Here is a 17446-nt window from a genome sequence, read left to right as displayed (position 1 = left end):
CTGGTGAGGCTGCACCTGGAGTACTGTGTGCAGTTCTGGTCTCCTTACTTGAGGAAGGATATATCAGCTTTAGAAGTGGTGCAGAGAAGGTTTGCTAGATTGATTCCAGAGATGAGGGGGTTAAACTATGGGGAGAGATTGAGTCGCCTGGGACTGTACTCGCTGGAATTCAGAAGATTGAGAGGCGATCTTATAAAAACATATAAAATCATGAAAGGGATAGATAAGATAGAGGCAAGAGGCAGGCAAGATGTTTCCACTACTCGGTGAGACTAGAACTAGGGGACATAGCCTCATGATTCGGGAGAGTAAGTTTAGGACATGGATGAGGAGGAACTGCTTTTCCCAAAGAGTGGTAAATCTGGAAATCTCTACCCAATGAAGCAGTGGAGGCTGCCTCAGTAAATATATTTAAGGCACTGTTGGATAGTTTTTTGCATAGTAGGGGAATTAAGGTTTAAGGGGAAAAGGCAGGTAGGTGGAGATGAGTCCATGACCAGATCAGCTATGATCTTATTGAATGGTGAAGCGGGCTTGACTGACTCACTCACTGACTGACCAGATGACTGACTCCTGATCCTATTTCTTATCTTCTTATGTCTCATGATTCTTATTCTCTTTAAGAAGGGAGGGAGGCAGAAGAAAGGTACTTAAAGGCAGTTAACCTGATTTCAGTGGTTGGGAAGATTTTGGAGTCCACAATTAAGGATGAGATTTCAGGGTACTTGGAGGCACAAGTACATTCCTAACCTTTGTTATGCCATGGAGCCTTACCATGGAGCATAGACCCTAAGTAGGGAACCCCTGCCCTGAAGGGAAATCTTGCCTGAGATATCTGTTGGAATTCTTTGTGGAAATAATAGGCAGGATAGACAAAGGAGAGTCAGTGGATGTTCTTTATTTGCATTATCAGAAGGCCTTTGACAAAGTGCCACACATGAGGCTGTTTAACAGGGTAAGAACCCATGGTATTACAGAAAGGATACTAGCATGGATAGAGATTTGGCTGACTGGCAGGAGGCAAAGAGTGGGAATGGAAGGAGGTTTTTTGCTTGGCTGCCAGTAACAAGTGGTGTTCCACAGGGTCGGTATTGGGACAGCTTCTTTTCACACCATATGTCCCTGTTCAGGATTCCCTAAAGGTTAACTTGCAGGTTGACTTAATGGTGAGGAAGGCAAATGTAATGTTAGGATTCATTTCAAGAGGACTACAATATAAAAGAAAGGATATAATGCTGAGAATTTTATGAGTCATTGTTCAAAACACACTTGGAGTATTGGGCCCCTTATCTAAGAAAAGATGTGCTGGCATTGGAGAGAGTCTAAAGGAGGTACACAAGAATAATTCTGGGAGTGAATGGGTTAGAATGAGGGGGATCTAATTGAAAACAATCAAATATTGAAAGGCCTCAATAGAGTGGATGTAGTGAGAATGTTTTCTATAGTGGGGGAGTCTAGGACTAGAGGGGGAGTCTAGGACTAGAGGGCACAGCCTCAGAACAGAGGGATACTTATTTAGAACAGAGATGAAGAAGAAATTCTTAACCAGAGGGTAGTGGATTTGTGGAATTCATTGCCACAGACAGCTGTGGAGGCCAAGTCACTGGGTACATTTAAAGTGAAAGTTGATAGGTTCTTGATTAGTCAGGACATCAAAGGTCATGGGGAAAAAGCAGGGGAATGCGTTTGAGAAGGAAAATAAATCAGCCACATTGGAATGGTTAGCTGGCTGGTGTTATAGTGGTATCCACTGGACTTCCAAGAGAGCGGTCCTGGGTTTCAACCCCATTGGCTTCTTGTACGCTTTCCATGCATGCTGGGAATGGCACAGAAAGGAGCAGCAATATCATGGAATGGTGAAGCAGACTCGATGGGCTGAATGGTCTAACTCTTCTCCTATGACTTAAAGTCTCATGGTCTTATGCATTCAGAACTGAGATGAATAGAAATTTCTTCACTTAGTCGATAACGAACCAGTGGAATTTTCTATTACAGAAGCAATGGAGTCCAAGTTGCTGAATATATTTCAGAAGGCTGTACAGATTTTTGGACACATGACATTATGGATAACAGTAAGAGAGAATATATGATCAGAAGATGTAGGATAAGAATTAAGCTATTCAGCCCATTGAGTCTCTTCTGTCATTCACTCATTGCTAATTTTTAAATTCAATCTCCCACCCTTTCCATGTAACCCTTAACCCTTCACCAATCGAGAACCTATCAATCTCTTCCATTTATGCACCTAATGACTTGGTCTTCACAGTCCTCTGCAGCAAAGAATCCTACTGATTCTGCACACCACTGGCTGAGAAAACTCCTTTCAATTCAGTTTTAAAGGGATAAACTGAAGTATGAAACTGTGCCCTCAGATCTTACACTTTCCTACTAACTGTAAATCCTCTCAATGTCTACACTATCTAAGCCTTTCAGTATCTGCGGGAATATGGTTTGTTGTTATTGTTGCTCTGTGTGGCATTTACACTTATAGTTGAAGTGTGGCCCAGGAAAAGCAGACGTGAGTCTGTCCATTCGGGAGCTGCAGTTGGTTCGAACTTCATCTGACCATTCCAACATGTGTGGTCCTGAGTTGGCATCACCTGATGGAGTCCTTGAAGCACGCAAGCCTTTGCATGATGTCAACTTGTTGATCCAGGTCATGGAGGGAGAATATGGTAATAAAATACAAGATCAGTCATGATGGTATTCAACGGTAGAGCAGCATTCAGAGATAAATAGCTTATTCCTCCCCCTATTATCTATCTTTCTAAAAAAAAATCTCTGATAAAGAATTGAAGGAGCTGGGGGCGGTCATTAATAAATACTTTGCTTCAGTATTCACTCATGAGAGGGATATTAATAAATGTGTAGAAGGCATAGGTTTACATGCTCGAACATGTTGACGTTAAGAAAGAGGATATGCTGAAAGTTATTAAAAACATTAGGATAGAAGGGCTAGATGAAATATAACTCAGGTTACTGCAGGAAGAGAGGGAAGAGATTGATGTGCCTTTGGCAATGATTGTTGCCTTTATCACTAGCCACAGGAATGTTACAAGAAGATTGGAGAGTGGCAAACGTTATTCCTTTGTTCCAAAAAGATAATATGGATAACTCTGGAAAATATAGACCAGCGAGTCTTATGTCAGTGGTGGGCAAACTATTGAAGAGCTTTGTTAGAGACAGGATGTATGAGCATTTGGAGAAGCGTAGTCTGATTATGGATAGCCAACATGGCTCTGTGAGGGGCAGATCATGCCTCATGAGCCTGATTGAAGTCTTTGAAGATTTAACAAAACAAATTGATGAAGGTACAGCAGTAGATATAGTGTATACGGATTTTACTATGGTGTTTGACAAGGTTCTCCATGGTAGGCTCATTCAGAAAGCGAGCAGGTATGGACCCAGTGAAAATTGGCTGTGTGTATTCAGAAATAGCTTGGCCAATGAAGGTAGAAGGTGGTAAAGATTGAAAATATTGTGCTTGGAAGTCAGAGACTAGTGGTGTTCCACAGGGATCTTTCTGCGACCCCTGCTGTTTGTGATTTTTAAAAATAACTTAGATGAGCAGAAACAACACATACAAAATGCTGGAGGAACTCAGCAGGCCAGGCAGCATTTTTGGAAAAAGTACAGTTGATGTTTTAGGCTGAGACACTTCTCCATTTCTGAGGAAGGGTCTCGGCCCGGAACATCTACTGTACTTTTTCCACAGATGCTGTCTGGCCTGCTGAGTTTCACCAACACTTTGTGTGTCTTGCTTGGATTTCCACTATCTGCAGATTTTCTCTTGTCTGTGATTGGATGAGTGGAAGGATAAGTTAGTAAGTTTGCAAATGACACAAAGGTTTGTGGTGTCGTGAATAGTGCAGAAGGTTGTGGTAGGTTGCAATAGGACATTGATTGCATATAGAACAGGGATGAGAAGTGGCAGATTGAGTTCGATCTGGAAAAGTGTAAAGTGATACACTTTGGAAGGTCAAAATTGAAGGCAGTGAACAAGGTTAAATGCAGGATTTTTAGTGGTGTCGAGGAACAGAAGGATCTTGGGGTCCACAACATTTGATCACTCAGAATTGCTGTTCAAGTTGATAAGAAGGAATATGGGGTGTTAGTCTTCACTAGTTATGAGATTGAGTTCAAGAGCTGCAAGGTAATGTTGCAGTTATGAAACTCTGGTTATGAAACTTGGAGTGCCGTTGATACCTCTGCCCCCCCCCCCCCCTTACCACCATCCCTATCTATTGTTTTAGTCTGGTTCTCTTTCTCTCTTTTTTCCCCCCTCACTATAATCTCCCCCAGCCCTACCTTTCTTTCTCTTTTATTTCCCATAATTCTCCACCTTCCCCCTAGCCTATTTCCCTCCAGCCTATCACTTCCTAGCTCTCTACTTTATCCCTCCCCCCACTTCTTATCCCCCCTTGACCATCCCATCTTACTTTACCCCGATGAAGGGTTTCAGCCCGAAATGTCGTCACTACCTCCTCTCATAGATGCTGTCTGGCCTGCTGAGTTCTGCCAGTATTTTGTGATTTTATTTATTTCCAGCATCTGCAGATTCACTTGTGTTGCCCTTGGAGTTTTGTATTCAGTTCTGGTTGCCTCAGTATCGGAAGGATGTGGAAGCTTTAACAAGGGTGCAGAGGAGCTTTCCCCAGCTGCTGCCTGGATTAGAGAGCATGTGTTATAAGGAAAGATTCAGCAAACCTGGGCTTTTCTCTTTGGAGTGAAGAAGGATGAGTGCTGAATTGATAGAGGTGTTCAAGATGATAAGTGGCATAGAGTGGCCAACCAATAGTTTTTTTCCCAAGCCAGAAATGGCTAATAAAAGAAGGCTTAAGATTAATGAAAGCATGATGGGGATGTCAGAGGTTGAGTTTTTACACAGAGCAGGTGTGTTGAACACACTGTCAGGGATGTTGGTAAATGCAGATACACTCACTACAGACATTTAAGAGACTCTTAAGTAGGCATGTGGATAAAAGAAAAATTGAGGTCTATGAGAGAGAGAGAGCAGGGTTAGATTGATCTTCGAGTAGGTTAAAATGTTGGCACAACATGGTGGGCGGAAGACCCTGTACTGCTAATTTAGTTTGCTTAGTCTATCTATTGATTAAAGTGCTGCAAGATTATTGCATCATCCTTGTTCCAAACACCTCTAATTTTCTGTCTGGAAGTCTATATAAAACTGTCATAAATATCTCTCCACCCCTCGATAATTCTTAGCTCCACCCCAGATGATTAAATTTTATTTTCCAAACTAAAATTGTTTTGCTCAACTGCATTAATCTCGTTGATAAAATCACATCGCTCCCACATCCCCTCACTTTTCAGTTTGCCTCCTTTCTCCTTCCCAACCTTAGTCACAGTTCGCCAATGTGCGCTGAGGAGTTCCGCTGTTGACTACCGTGACAATCATTTTGCTCTGCCACATGTGATTCTGTTCTCACGAGTTCTATTGAGGTAGCTGCAGCAGGAAACTTGAAAAAAAAACACGACGGAAACTTCTATTCAACCGCACAATCTAACGGCACAAATTAAAAATTACCTTTCAGCAGCATCTAATTGGAATTTCATTCCCTTCATTGCTTTGGACGGAGTCCCACAATCATTCTACCTCGTGATCGCACCCATCAAAAAGCCTTCTGAAGAAGATTCCTTCACTCTTCCAGGTAGTTTTTAACTTTTTACATGCTATATGTCCGAGTGTTTGATTGTATCTTGCATTTTATACAGAATCAGAATCCGGTTTAATATCACCGGCATACATATGCGTGCAATGATAGATTGTGAATTTAATTATTGTTTTTAAATGGAAATCTACAACTCGGAGAAAATCATATCATTTAAAAAAATAGTTACACATTGGCTTTTACCAAATAAAATAAAGTTTATTTTATGAATACATTTGGATAACGAACAGTAAATCTAAAATTCAATATACAGTATTAAGGAAATATTCTTTGTAAAAGATGGGATTTTTTTTTCTGAATAGCGATAAACTAGCTCCTTCCTGTAGTGGATTTGAGGGTCTAAGTGTAGCAGCTTTCATGCATGGTTTGGTTGAAGTAAATCGTTTGTATAGTTGACTGTTTTAACACAACTGTTTTAACGAGACTGGGGGAACTTTTGTTCATCAGTCAGGTGCTGTTGGTTAGGCAATTCCAATTACTCATAGATTCTTTATCAAGTTCTCTCGAAGACGATTTTTTTGTGTAAGCAGATCGTCATTTGATATACACTGGTGCAAATGAAAGATTACTTTCGAACCTGAATCAGTCTCGCGACGTTTATGCATTAAAAACTTTTGCAATAGACTTTCTGTTACCTCTTTTTTCAAACTTCCTCTTTGGCTCCCTGTATTGAAGAGATTTACTACAACGAGGAGGAAACGTCTTCACTCAGAGGTTTGTGAGGGTGTGGGAGGAGCTGCCAGCACAAGTGGTGCATGTGCGCTTGATTTCAACGTTTAAGAGTCAGTGGATGTTGTTTATTTGGATTATCAGAAGGCCTTTGACAAAGTGCCGCACATGAGGCTACTTAACAGGGTAAGAACCCATGGTATTACAGAAAGGATTTGGTCCCGGTGAAGGTCCATAGGAGTAGCTGTTTAAATGGCACGGACAGTTTCTGACCTGTCCTTTGACTCAATGACTCTAAGAAGCAGTAGATGTGGACAACAATGCCCCCCTCTCCCATTCAGTTAGAACATGGCTGATCTAGAGCGAGCCTCAAAACTACTTTCCACAATTGCGCCATAAGCTTTTGCTCAATTGTCTGTCAATCTCTTCCTTAAATATATTCATCTATTCCAATACCACAGGAAGAGAATTCCAGCGTTGACTTAGGAGACAATAATTCTCCCTTATATCCATCATACATCAGCAGCCCCTTATTGTGAAACAGCACTGGTAGTTCTAGAAACCCCTTAGGGAGAAGTTTTCACTTTGTTAGTCCTCCTCAGAATCTCTTTGTTTCAATAAGATTACCTCTCATTCTTCTAAAATCTGCTGAGTACAACTTCTCTTCATAAGTCATCTCAAGAACCAAGTAAACCTTCTCTGCATTCTCTCCACTGCAGGTGCTTTCTTCCTCAAGAGTGGAGAGCACAGTACAGGAGTACACAGCTCTCTAATTCTAGCCTATCTAACACACTGACATTGCATCAAAACTTCCCAAATTTAATGTGCTTGTGCCCCTTTTAATAAAATACACCATTTTATTGGCCTTATTAATTGCTATCTGCACCCTACCTTTTAATATTACATGTACAAGGACACCCATATCTCTTTTGACTGTATGTCACTAATAACTTTCCTTTCATTTTTCCCCAAATTTCCCCACATCATCCTCCACCTACACACTTCTTGACCTCTCAGTTATCGATTTGTGGGTTCTTTTCTGTGCTTCCACATTTTATAAAACCGCCATCTGTATATGGTATTTGTGTGCACAGCTCCTTTTTTTTAATGCTTTTCGCTGATGTAGATTGTAAATAATTAATGCCTCAACTCTGATCCCTATGGCACCTCAGTAGTTAACAATGTCCAATTCTTTCTTCTGTTAGTCGGCTAATATCTTACCCATTCCAATATATTATCTCCATTCTTATTAATTAACCTTCTATGAAGGTGGTTTTTCAAACACCATCTAGGGATCTGAATATATGACATCTGCCTTTATCCACCCTGTTTGCTACATTCTAGATAGGTGATTTCCCAATGTCCGTTAATGAATCATTAATGAATCATCTCAACTCTATGAAGAAATTGTAGAACATCTCGGCGATAAAGAAAATGCCATTTTTACCGAATGGGTTGAGTAATCTCTCTCCATGCCGCTTTATTCAGTGATGAGATAGTCAGCAGCCAGTAATCTTTTTGATTTGCATCGACTAGGAATTAGACTTCATTTGAAATGTGTTGCAGTGCGCTGTATCAGAAGGCAGGCGTTTAAGTCATGTTTTGGGGGTGTTTTAGTATCGATGGCCCCCACCGAACAGTCGGTTGCTTTAGACTTCATTATAGCGAATTGCACAACGTTTCTTTCTTAACTGTGAAAAAGATGCAAAGTTACCCGGATATTCCTCCTTGTGCGAATTTCCGGAACCGCTGATTAACATCTTTGGCCGGCATCTGAGCCATATTCCCGCTCTGTCAGAGACTGTATGCTTTCCAATCTTGAACATGTTCAATATATTAAAAAATCCGGAATACTTGAACACACGAATAAAAGGTGTACATTGGTTGGTTAATCACTCAGTCCAACCTGGAGATAACCCACAGTAAATGGCAGGTACAGACGTGGTAGAAAGTTTATGAACCCCGTAGAATTTCTCTATTTCTGCATAAATATAGCCTAAAATGTGACCAGATCTTCATGTAAGTACTAAGACTAGGTAAAAAGAACCCAATTAAATAAATACGTACTTGGAAAAAGTATGCGAACCTTTGCTTTTAAAAACTGGTGTAACCCCCTTGTACAGCAATAACTTAAAACCAAATATTTGTGCTAACCATTGATCAATCCTGCACATAGGCTTGGAGGAACTTCAGGCCATTCCTCCTTGCAAAACTGCTTTAACCCTGGGATGTTGTTGGGCTTCCTTGCATGAAGGGCTTCCACAACATTTCTATAGGATTAAGGTCAGGACTTTGACTTGGCCATTCCGACACACAGATTTTCTTCTTTTTAAACCATTCTGCTGTAGTTTTGGATCATTGTTGCATTATCCAACTTCTATTAAGCTTCAGGTGAGGGATTGCTATCCTGATATTTTTTTGTAAAATGTCTTGATACAATTTTGAATTCATTGTTCCCTCAACAATTGCAAGCTGTCCAGTCCTGAGACAGCAAAGCAACACAAAGCACCATGCTTCACAGTTGGGACAAGGTTTTGGTGTTGGTGTGCAGTGTCCTTTTTCCTCCAAACATAGAAATATGCATTTCTGCCAAAAACTTCAACTTGTGTCTCATCTGTCCATAGAACATCGGTGCAGAAGCATTATAGAACATCCAGGTTTTCTTTTGCAAACTTGAGGCATGCAGCAGTGTTTTTTTTTGAAGAGCAGTGGTTTCCTTAATGGTGTCCTTCCATGAACACCATTCTTGGTGTTTTTCTTATATAGTAGTGGACACATGAATAGAGACTTTAGCAAGTTCTAGAGATTTTTACAGGTCTTTTGCTGTTAGCCTTTTTCACCTCCTTCTGCATTGCACATTGTGCTCTTGGTGTGATCTTTGCAGGATGCCCACTCCTAGGGAGAGTAGCAACAGTACTGAATTTCCTCCATTTGTAGACGATGTATCTTACCGTGGACTGATGAACTCTTACATCTTTAGGAATGCTTTTTTTTTTACCTTTTCCAGCTTCATGCATCTCTACAATTCTTCTATGGTCCTCTGAAAGTTGTTTTGAACAAGGCATGGTGCGCATAAACAGATCTTTCTTGTGAAGAACAGGCTCTGTCAGTAACCTCTATTTATGTGCCTTTTTTATAGGGCAGGTCACCTCTATACACCTCCAATCTCATCTCATTGATTGGAAGGACTGACTCCAAATAGCTGTTGTAGAAGGTATTATCCCAGAGGTTCACATACTTTTTCCAACAAATACATGTAATATTGGATCATTACTCCCAATAAATAAACAAGTATAATGTTCTGTGTTATTTATTTAATTGGGTTCTCTTTATTTAGTTTTAGGAATTGTGTGAAGATCTGATCATATTTTCAGTCATATTTATGCAGAAATAGAAATTCTACAGGGCTCACAAACTTTCTAGCACTACTGTAGCCTATGCACCAACACTAAGCTCTGGAGATTTCAGCATCTGAGGTAAACCAAGTGTGTTCAGTTGTGTTCACCCTGCAATAGGAAAGATGTCATTAAGCTGGAAATGTTGCAGAAAAAAATTGAAGATATTGCCAGAAGTCATATGGAATAGGTTATAGGATGGGTCGTTTCTTGGAATGCAGAATTCTGAGGAGTGATCTTGAGGTACCCAGAAAAGGTGAATGCACATAATCATTTCCCAAGGTTGGGGAACTGAGAACTAAGGGGCATAGGTTTAAGATGAGAGGGAAAGGATTTAAGTGGAACCCGAAGGACAATTTTTTTTTTAAGAGGGTTGTACTTTTACAATAGACAATAGACAAGAGGTGCAGAAGTAGCCCATTCGGCCCTTCGAGCCTGCACCACCATTCTAGGATCATGGCTGATCATCTACTATCAATACCCAGTTCCTGCCTTGTCCCCATATCCCTTGATTCCCCTATCCATAAGATACCTATCTGGCTCCTTCTTGAAAGCATCCAGAGAATTGGCCTCCACTGCCTTCCGAGGCAGTGCATTCCAGACCCCCACAACTCTCTGGGAGAAGAAGTTTTTCCTTAACTCTGTCCTAAATGACCTACCCCTTATTCTCAAACCATGTCCTCTGGTACTGGACTCTCCCAGCATCTGGAACATATAAAGAGCTTTTCTATAAAGAGCTGTCAAAAGTGACAACAATTTAAAAGACATTTGAACAGATACATAAATAGGAGATGTTTAGATGAATAAGGATCAAATGCAGTCAAGTTGAATTAAGACGGGAGGTATAGGTATAGGAGTTATCTGAGGTATAGGAGACATAAGACATAGGAGTATCTTTGTCCATAGGAGCAGTTAGGCTATTCAGCCCATTGAGTCTACTCCACTATTCCATTATTGCTGACTTATTTTCCCTCTCAATCCCATTTTCCTGCCTTCTCCCCCATAACCTTTGACGTTCTTACTAATCAAGGATCTATCAGCCTCTGTTTTGTAGCTACCTAGTGGCTTGGCCTCCAGAGCCAAGCCAAGCACTGTGTGTGTGTGTGTGTGTGTGTGTGTGTGTGTGTGTGTGTGTGTGTGTGTGTGTGTGTGTGTGTGTGTGTGTGTGTGTGTGTGTGTGTGTGTGTGTGTGTGTGTGTGTGTGTGTGTGTGTGTGTGTGTGTGTGTGTGTGTACACGCACACCCTTAACTCCTGGTGGAATCATCGGGGTGCAGTCATGACAAGCTTTTTTCACCAATCTTTTTGGTGATTGCTCATCATATGGCATGTCTTGGGCATGTGAAACCTGGTGGAGCCCATCCCTCTCCAGGTTTTTGGAGCCGGCTGGATTCGAACTCGGGAACCTTCGCTCCAAAATCCAGCTGATGCCACTACACCATGAGCCGGCCTTCTAATTCTATGACTTAGTGTAAACTGCTGACAGAACCTCCCAGTCCCAGAGACTAAGATTTGATGGAAAACATGAGTTAGCACTGACAGGTTTGCCGAACTTTCATTCAACAGTTATGTCATAAGGTGAGTGTTGAGAGTGGACCCAAAAGCAAGACACAGACACTGAACTACCAGGAACAGGACTAGGCTTGAGAAGGAAGCAAGGAAAGTGGGGAGGAAAGGACACTGGACATGACACCGGCCCCGGATGAGACAAGGACTCCAGGCCTGGGCTAGGACCTGACTAAGATAGGGAACTAGGACATGGAACTGGGGACAAGGAGCCTGGGCTTGGACTCCGAGCCAGAGACTTGACAAGGACCCAAAACCTGGGTCTTGACTCGGGCTCAGACTCCAGAACCAGGTGAGGACAAGACGAGGCTACAGAACAAAAAGAGGCACAGGACAGGACGAGAGACTCCTGGACGGGACAAGGTAACCCCAGCACAGGACAAGGGAATCCCAGCACTGGGCTGGGCAAGGTACTCCTGTGCTGGGCGAGGCACATGGACATGATGAGAACCCAGAACCCTGGTCGAGGGAGAGACATGAAGAGGGAGATCGGTGGGAAGGGATGGGGGGTGACGAGTGGACAAGGGAGTCACGTAGGGAATGATCCCTGTGAAAAACAGAAGGAGGGGGGAGGGAAAAATGTGCTTGATAGTGGGATCCCATTGGAGGTGGCAGAAGTTATGGAGAATTATACTTTGGACCCGGAGGGTGGTGGGTTTTTTGGGATCCTCAAAAGGTCCAAATTGAGAAGCTCGAAAAAGGATCCTGAAGCTTTTTGGGATCCTCAGAAAGGCCCTTCAACTTTTTGATCATATTTTGACCCAGACCCGCTATTACAGCCATATATTCTTTCTTGGAACATGTCTCCACTGCCAACTGACTCCAGTTGGCTTCACGATCTGTTTTCGAAGGGATCGCTCCCTACGCAACTCCCTTGTCCACTTGTTCCCCCCCCCCCCCCCCATTGCTTCCCACCGATCTCCCTCCTGGCACTTATCCTTGTAAACGGAACAGGTGCTACACCTGCCCTTACACTTCCTCCCTCACCACCATTCAGGGCCCCAGACCGTCCTTCCAGGTGAGGCAACACTTCACCTATGAGTCGGCTGGTGTGGTATACTGCGTCCGGTGCTCCCGGTGTGGCCTTTTATATATTGGTGAGACCCGGCGCAGACTGGGAGACCATTTCACTGAACACCTACACTTGGTCTGCCAGAAAAAGCAGGATCTCCCAGTGGCCACTCACTTCAACTCTCCCTCTCATTCCCATTCGGATATGTCCATATATGGCCTGCTCTACTGCCATGATTAGGCCAAACCGGTTGGAGGAACAACATCTCATATACGTCCCATTCCAAGTCCCATTCCTATTCTGATATGTCTATCCATGGCCTCCTCTTCTGTCAAAATGAATCCAAACTCAGGTTGGAGGAACAGCACCTTGTATACCGGCTGGGTAGCCTCCAACCTGATGGCATGAACATTGACTTCTCTAACTTCTGTTAATGCCCCTCCTCCCCTTCTTACCCCATCCCTGACATATTTAGTTGTTTGCCTGTTCTCCATCTCCCTCTGGTGTTCCCCCCCTCCTTTCTGTCTCCCAAGGCCTCCCGTCTCATGATCCTTTCCCTTCTCCAGCTCTGTATCACTTTTGCCAATTACCTTTCCAGCTCTTAGCTTCATCCCACCCCCTCCGGTCTTCTCCTATCATTTCACATTTCCCCCTCCTACTTTCAAATCTCTTACTATCTTTCCTTTCGGTTAGTCCTGACGAAGTGTCTCGGCCCGAAACGTCGACAGCGCTTCTCCCTATAGATGCTGCCTGGCCTGCTGTGTTCCACCAGCATTTTGTGTGTATTGTTGTTCGAATTTCCAGCATCTGCAGATTTCCTCGTGTTTGCTCTTTCCTTAAGAATTGTGGTTTCCCTTCTGCTGTCATCAATGATGCCCTCACTCGCATCTCATCCATTTCCCACACTTCAGCCCTCACCCCATCCTCCCGTCACCACAACAGGGACCGTGTCCGCCTTGTCCTCACCTATCACCCCACCAGCCTCCGGATCCAGCATATTATCCTCCACAACTTCCGCCACCTTCAACAGGACCCCACCACTAAGGACATCTTTCCCTCTCTACCCCTCTCTGCTTTTCGCAGGGATCGTTCCCTCCATGACTGCCTGGTCCACAGGTTCCTCCCCACAGATCTCCCACCTGGCACTTATTCCTGCAAGCGTAAGTGCTACACCTGTCCCTACACCTCATCTCTTACCACCATTCAGGGCCCCAAACAGTCCTTCCAGGTGAGGCAACACTTCACTTGTGAGTCTGTTGGGGTAATCTATTGCATCCAGTGCTCCCGGTGCAGCCTCCTCTACATCGGCGAGACCTGACGCAGATTGGGGGACCGCTTCATCGAGCACCTACTGTCCGCCACAACAGACAGGATCTCCCGGTTGCCACTCACTTCAACTCTCCCTCTCATTCCCATTCGGATATGTCCATATATGGCCTCCTCTACTGCCATGATGAGGTCAAACTTTGGTTGGAGGAACAACATCTCATATACCATCTGGGTAGTCTCCAGCCCCTTGGTATGAACATTCAATTCTCCAACTTCTGGTAATTCTCTCCCTCTCCCTTCCCCATCCCACCGCTACTCTGTCTCTTCTCCTAGCTGCCTATCACCTCTCATGATTCTGCCTTCTACTACCCATAGTGCTTTCCCCTTAGATTCCTTCTTCACCTCTCCTGCCTCTCCTCCCTGCTTCCCCTCCCCCACCCCTTGGTCTTTCCTCTGATTGGTTTTCCACCCTCCCCCTGCCTTCTTTATAGGGCCCCTGCCCCCTCCTTCTTTAGTCCTGACGAAGGGTTTTGACCCGAAACTTTGACTGCTTCTTTCCACGGATGCTGCTCGACCTGCTGAGTTCATCCAGCTTTTTTGTTCGTCTTGATTTGACCACAGCATCTGCGTGCACTTTGTGTTTACCATTTTATCCTTGCCTTCTTTCGGTATAACTGAGATTATCGCCTCCTTCCAGCTGTATGGTATTTATGCCTTTCTTAGAGCCCAGTTCAGTGTGGGGAGTAAAACAGGAATTAACTCATTTCTAAATTCTTTATAGTACTCTGCCGTATACCCATCTGATCCTGGTGACTTGCTTAATTTAAGCCTACTAATTGCAGTTTTTAGTTCAGCTTTAGTTATGTCAGCAGTCATTGTTCTATTTTGTTCTTTGCTTAAAGTGGGCAACTCTAAAGAATTCAGGAAGGTGTCAATCTGGGTTATGCTTACCCCTGGAACTCTGGAATATAGAGTTTTGTAAAACATTTCAAACACTTCTTGAATTTCACTTAGCTTTTTTTTAAATCACTTTTGTTCTTGGATCCCTAACTCTATGAATTGTATTTTCTGCTATCTTTTTTTTTCAGTTTCCACACCAGTATTTTCATAGATTTAGATCCACTTTCATAGTGTCTCTGTTTCAGAAACATTATATTTTTTTCTAATTTCTTGTGTAGCCAAACTATTAATTTCATTCTTAATTTTTAAAATTTCCTCTAGTGCATCCTGTGCCAAACTCAATTTGTGTTTCTTTTTCTAGTTCCTTCAGCTTATTTTGTAATTCCTCTAATGTTTTATTCCTTATTTTTTTCTTATATGAAGGTATCGCTATAATTTTCTGTCTTAAAACAGCCTTCAGAGTATCCCATAGAATGGGAGGTGAAACCTCTCCATTATCATTGAATTCTAAGTAAAGACCAATTTCTTTTTAAATTTGTTTTAAGTATTTAAGTAAGATTTCCAAAAATATTAGATACAGAGGAGATGTCAGGCGTAAGTTTTTTACACAGAGAGTGGTGAGCGCATGGAATGGGCTACCGGCGACAGTGGTGGAAGTGGATACAATAGGGTCTTTTAAGAGATTCCTGGATAGGTACATGGAGCTTAGAAAAATAGAGGGCTAAGGGTAACCCTAGGTAATTTATAAAGTAAGTACATGTTCGGCACAGCATTTTGGGCCGAAGGGCCTGTATTGTGCTGTAGGTTTTCTATATCTCTATACCCACAGTCTTGGCCTACACAGCTGTCTGTAGTAGGGCATTCCGCAGATTTACCACTCGCAGGCTAAAAAAATCATTCTTACCTCTGTTTTAAAGAATTGCCCATCAATTTTGAGGCTGTACCCTCTAGTTCCATCCATAGGAATCATCCTCTCCCCATACACCTTATCTAGTCCTCTCAACATTCAGTAGGTTTCGATGAGATCCTCACACATTCCTCTAAATTCTAGTAAGTACAGGCCCAAAGCTACCAAATGCTCCTGATATGTGAACCCCTTCATTCCTGGAATCATTCTCGTAAATCTCCTCTGAATTCTCTCCATGACAACACATCCTTCCTGAGATACAGGGCCCAAAACCGTTGGCAATACTCCATGCGGCCTCAGCATTATCTGCTTGCTTTTATACTCTAATCCCCTTGAAATGAATGCAAACATTACATTAGCCTTCTTTACCCCAAACTCAACCTGTAAATTAACCTTTTGGGAGCCTTGCACAAGGACTCCTAAGTCCCGCACAAGGACTCCTAATACCCTTTGCACTTCAGATGTTAGAATTTTCTCCCCATTTAGATAATAGTCCACACTATTGTTCCTTTTACCAAAATGCATCATCATACATTTCCCAACACTGTATTCCATCTGCCACTTTTTTGCTCATTCTTCCAATTGCCTAAGTCCTGTTGCAATCACACTTCTTCCTCAGCACTATCTTGCCCTCCACCTATCTTTGTTTCTTCTGCAAACTTTGCCAGAAAGCCTTCAATTCCATTATCTAAATCATTGACAAACAATGTGAAAAGTAGTGGTCCCAATACTGACCCCTGATGGACACTAGTCACTGGCAGCCAACTAGAAAAGGTCCCCTTTATTCCCACTTGTTGCCTCCTGCCTGTCAGCCATTCTTCTATCTATGCCAGTATCTTTCTTGTAACACCATAGGATTTTTTCTTGTTAGGCAGCCTCATGTGTCGCACTTCATCAAATGCCTTCTAAAAATCCAAGTAAATGACATCCACTGCTTCTCCTTTGTCCATCCTGCTTGTTACTTCCTGGAAGAACTCTTAACAGATTTGTCAGGTAAGATCTCTCTTTACAGGAGCCATGCTGACTTTGACTTATTTTATCAATTGTCTCCAAGTACCCCAAAACCTCATCCTTAATAATGAACTCCAATACTTCCCCAACCACTGAAGTCAGGCCAACTGCCCTATAATTTCCTTTCTCTTGCCTTCCACCATTCTTAAAGAGTGCAGTGACATTTGCAATTTTCCAGTCCTCTGGAACCATGCCAGAATCAAATGATTCCTGAAAGATCATGACCAATGCAGCTGCTATCTCTTCAGCAACGTTTTTCAGAACTCCAGGATATAGTCCATCTGGTTCAGGTGACTTATCCACTTTAAGACCTTACAGTTTGCCTAATGCTTTTCCCTTTGTAATAGCAATGGCACTCACTCCTGCTCCCTGACACTCACGGACCTCTGGCACAATGTTAGTGTCTTCCACAGTGAAGACTGATGCATAGTACTTATTAAGTTCTTCGCTATTTCTTTGCCCCAATTACTACCTCACCAGCATCATTTTCCAGTGGTCCAATATCAACCCTCACCTCCCTTTTACTCTTTATATAACTGAAAAAGCTTTCAGTTTTCTGTGTTGTATTATTGGCTAGTTTGCCCTCATATTTAATCTTATCCTTTCTTATGACTTTTTTTAGCTTATTGTCTTCTGCTGCTGTAGCCCATCCACTCCAAGGTTCGATGTGTTGTACACTCAGAGATGCTCTTCTGCATGGCATTGTTGTAATGTGTGGTTATTTGAGTTACTGTCACCTTCCTGTCAACTTGAACCAGTCTGGCCATTCTCCTCTGACCTCTCTCATGAACAAGGCATTTTTCACCACAGAACACCCACTGGATGTTTTTTTTTTTGTTTTTCACACCATTCTCTATAAACTCTAGAGATGGTTGTGCATGAAAATCCCAGGGATCAGCAGTTTCTGAGATACTCAAACCACCCCATGTGACACCAACAATCATTCTACAATCACTTGGAACACTTTTCTTCCCCATTCTGATGTTTGGTCTGAGCAACAACTGAACTTCTTGATCATGTCTCATG

The 17446-nt window shown here is 42.7% G+C and overlaps 1 protein-coding gene across 1 annotated transcript in view; it reads left to right on the top strand.

Moving 5' to 3' along the window:
• Window positions 1-5438: 5438 nt before the first annotated feature.
• LOC140734560 (sodium-coupled neutral amino acid symporter 1-like) overlaps window positions 5439-17446 on the top strand; it is a 117697-nt gene continuing 105689 nt past the window's right edge. The window contains exon 1 of the mRNA XM_073058700.1: window positions 5439-5672. The gene's annotated coding sequence lies outside the window, so the exon portion shown is untranslated. The remainder of the gene's footprint in view (window positions 5673-17446) is intronic.

This window comes from Hemitrygon akajei, chromosome 10 (assembly GCF_048418815.1).
Source record: "Hemitrygon akajei chromosome 10, sHemAka1.3, whole genome shotgun sequence".
Taxonomy (NCBI): Eukaryota; Metazoa; Chordata; class Chondrichthyes; order Myliobatiformes; family Dasyatidae; genus Hemitrygon; species Hemitrygon akajei.
This window is presented reverse-complemented; position numbering and strand designations above follow the sequence as displayed.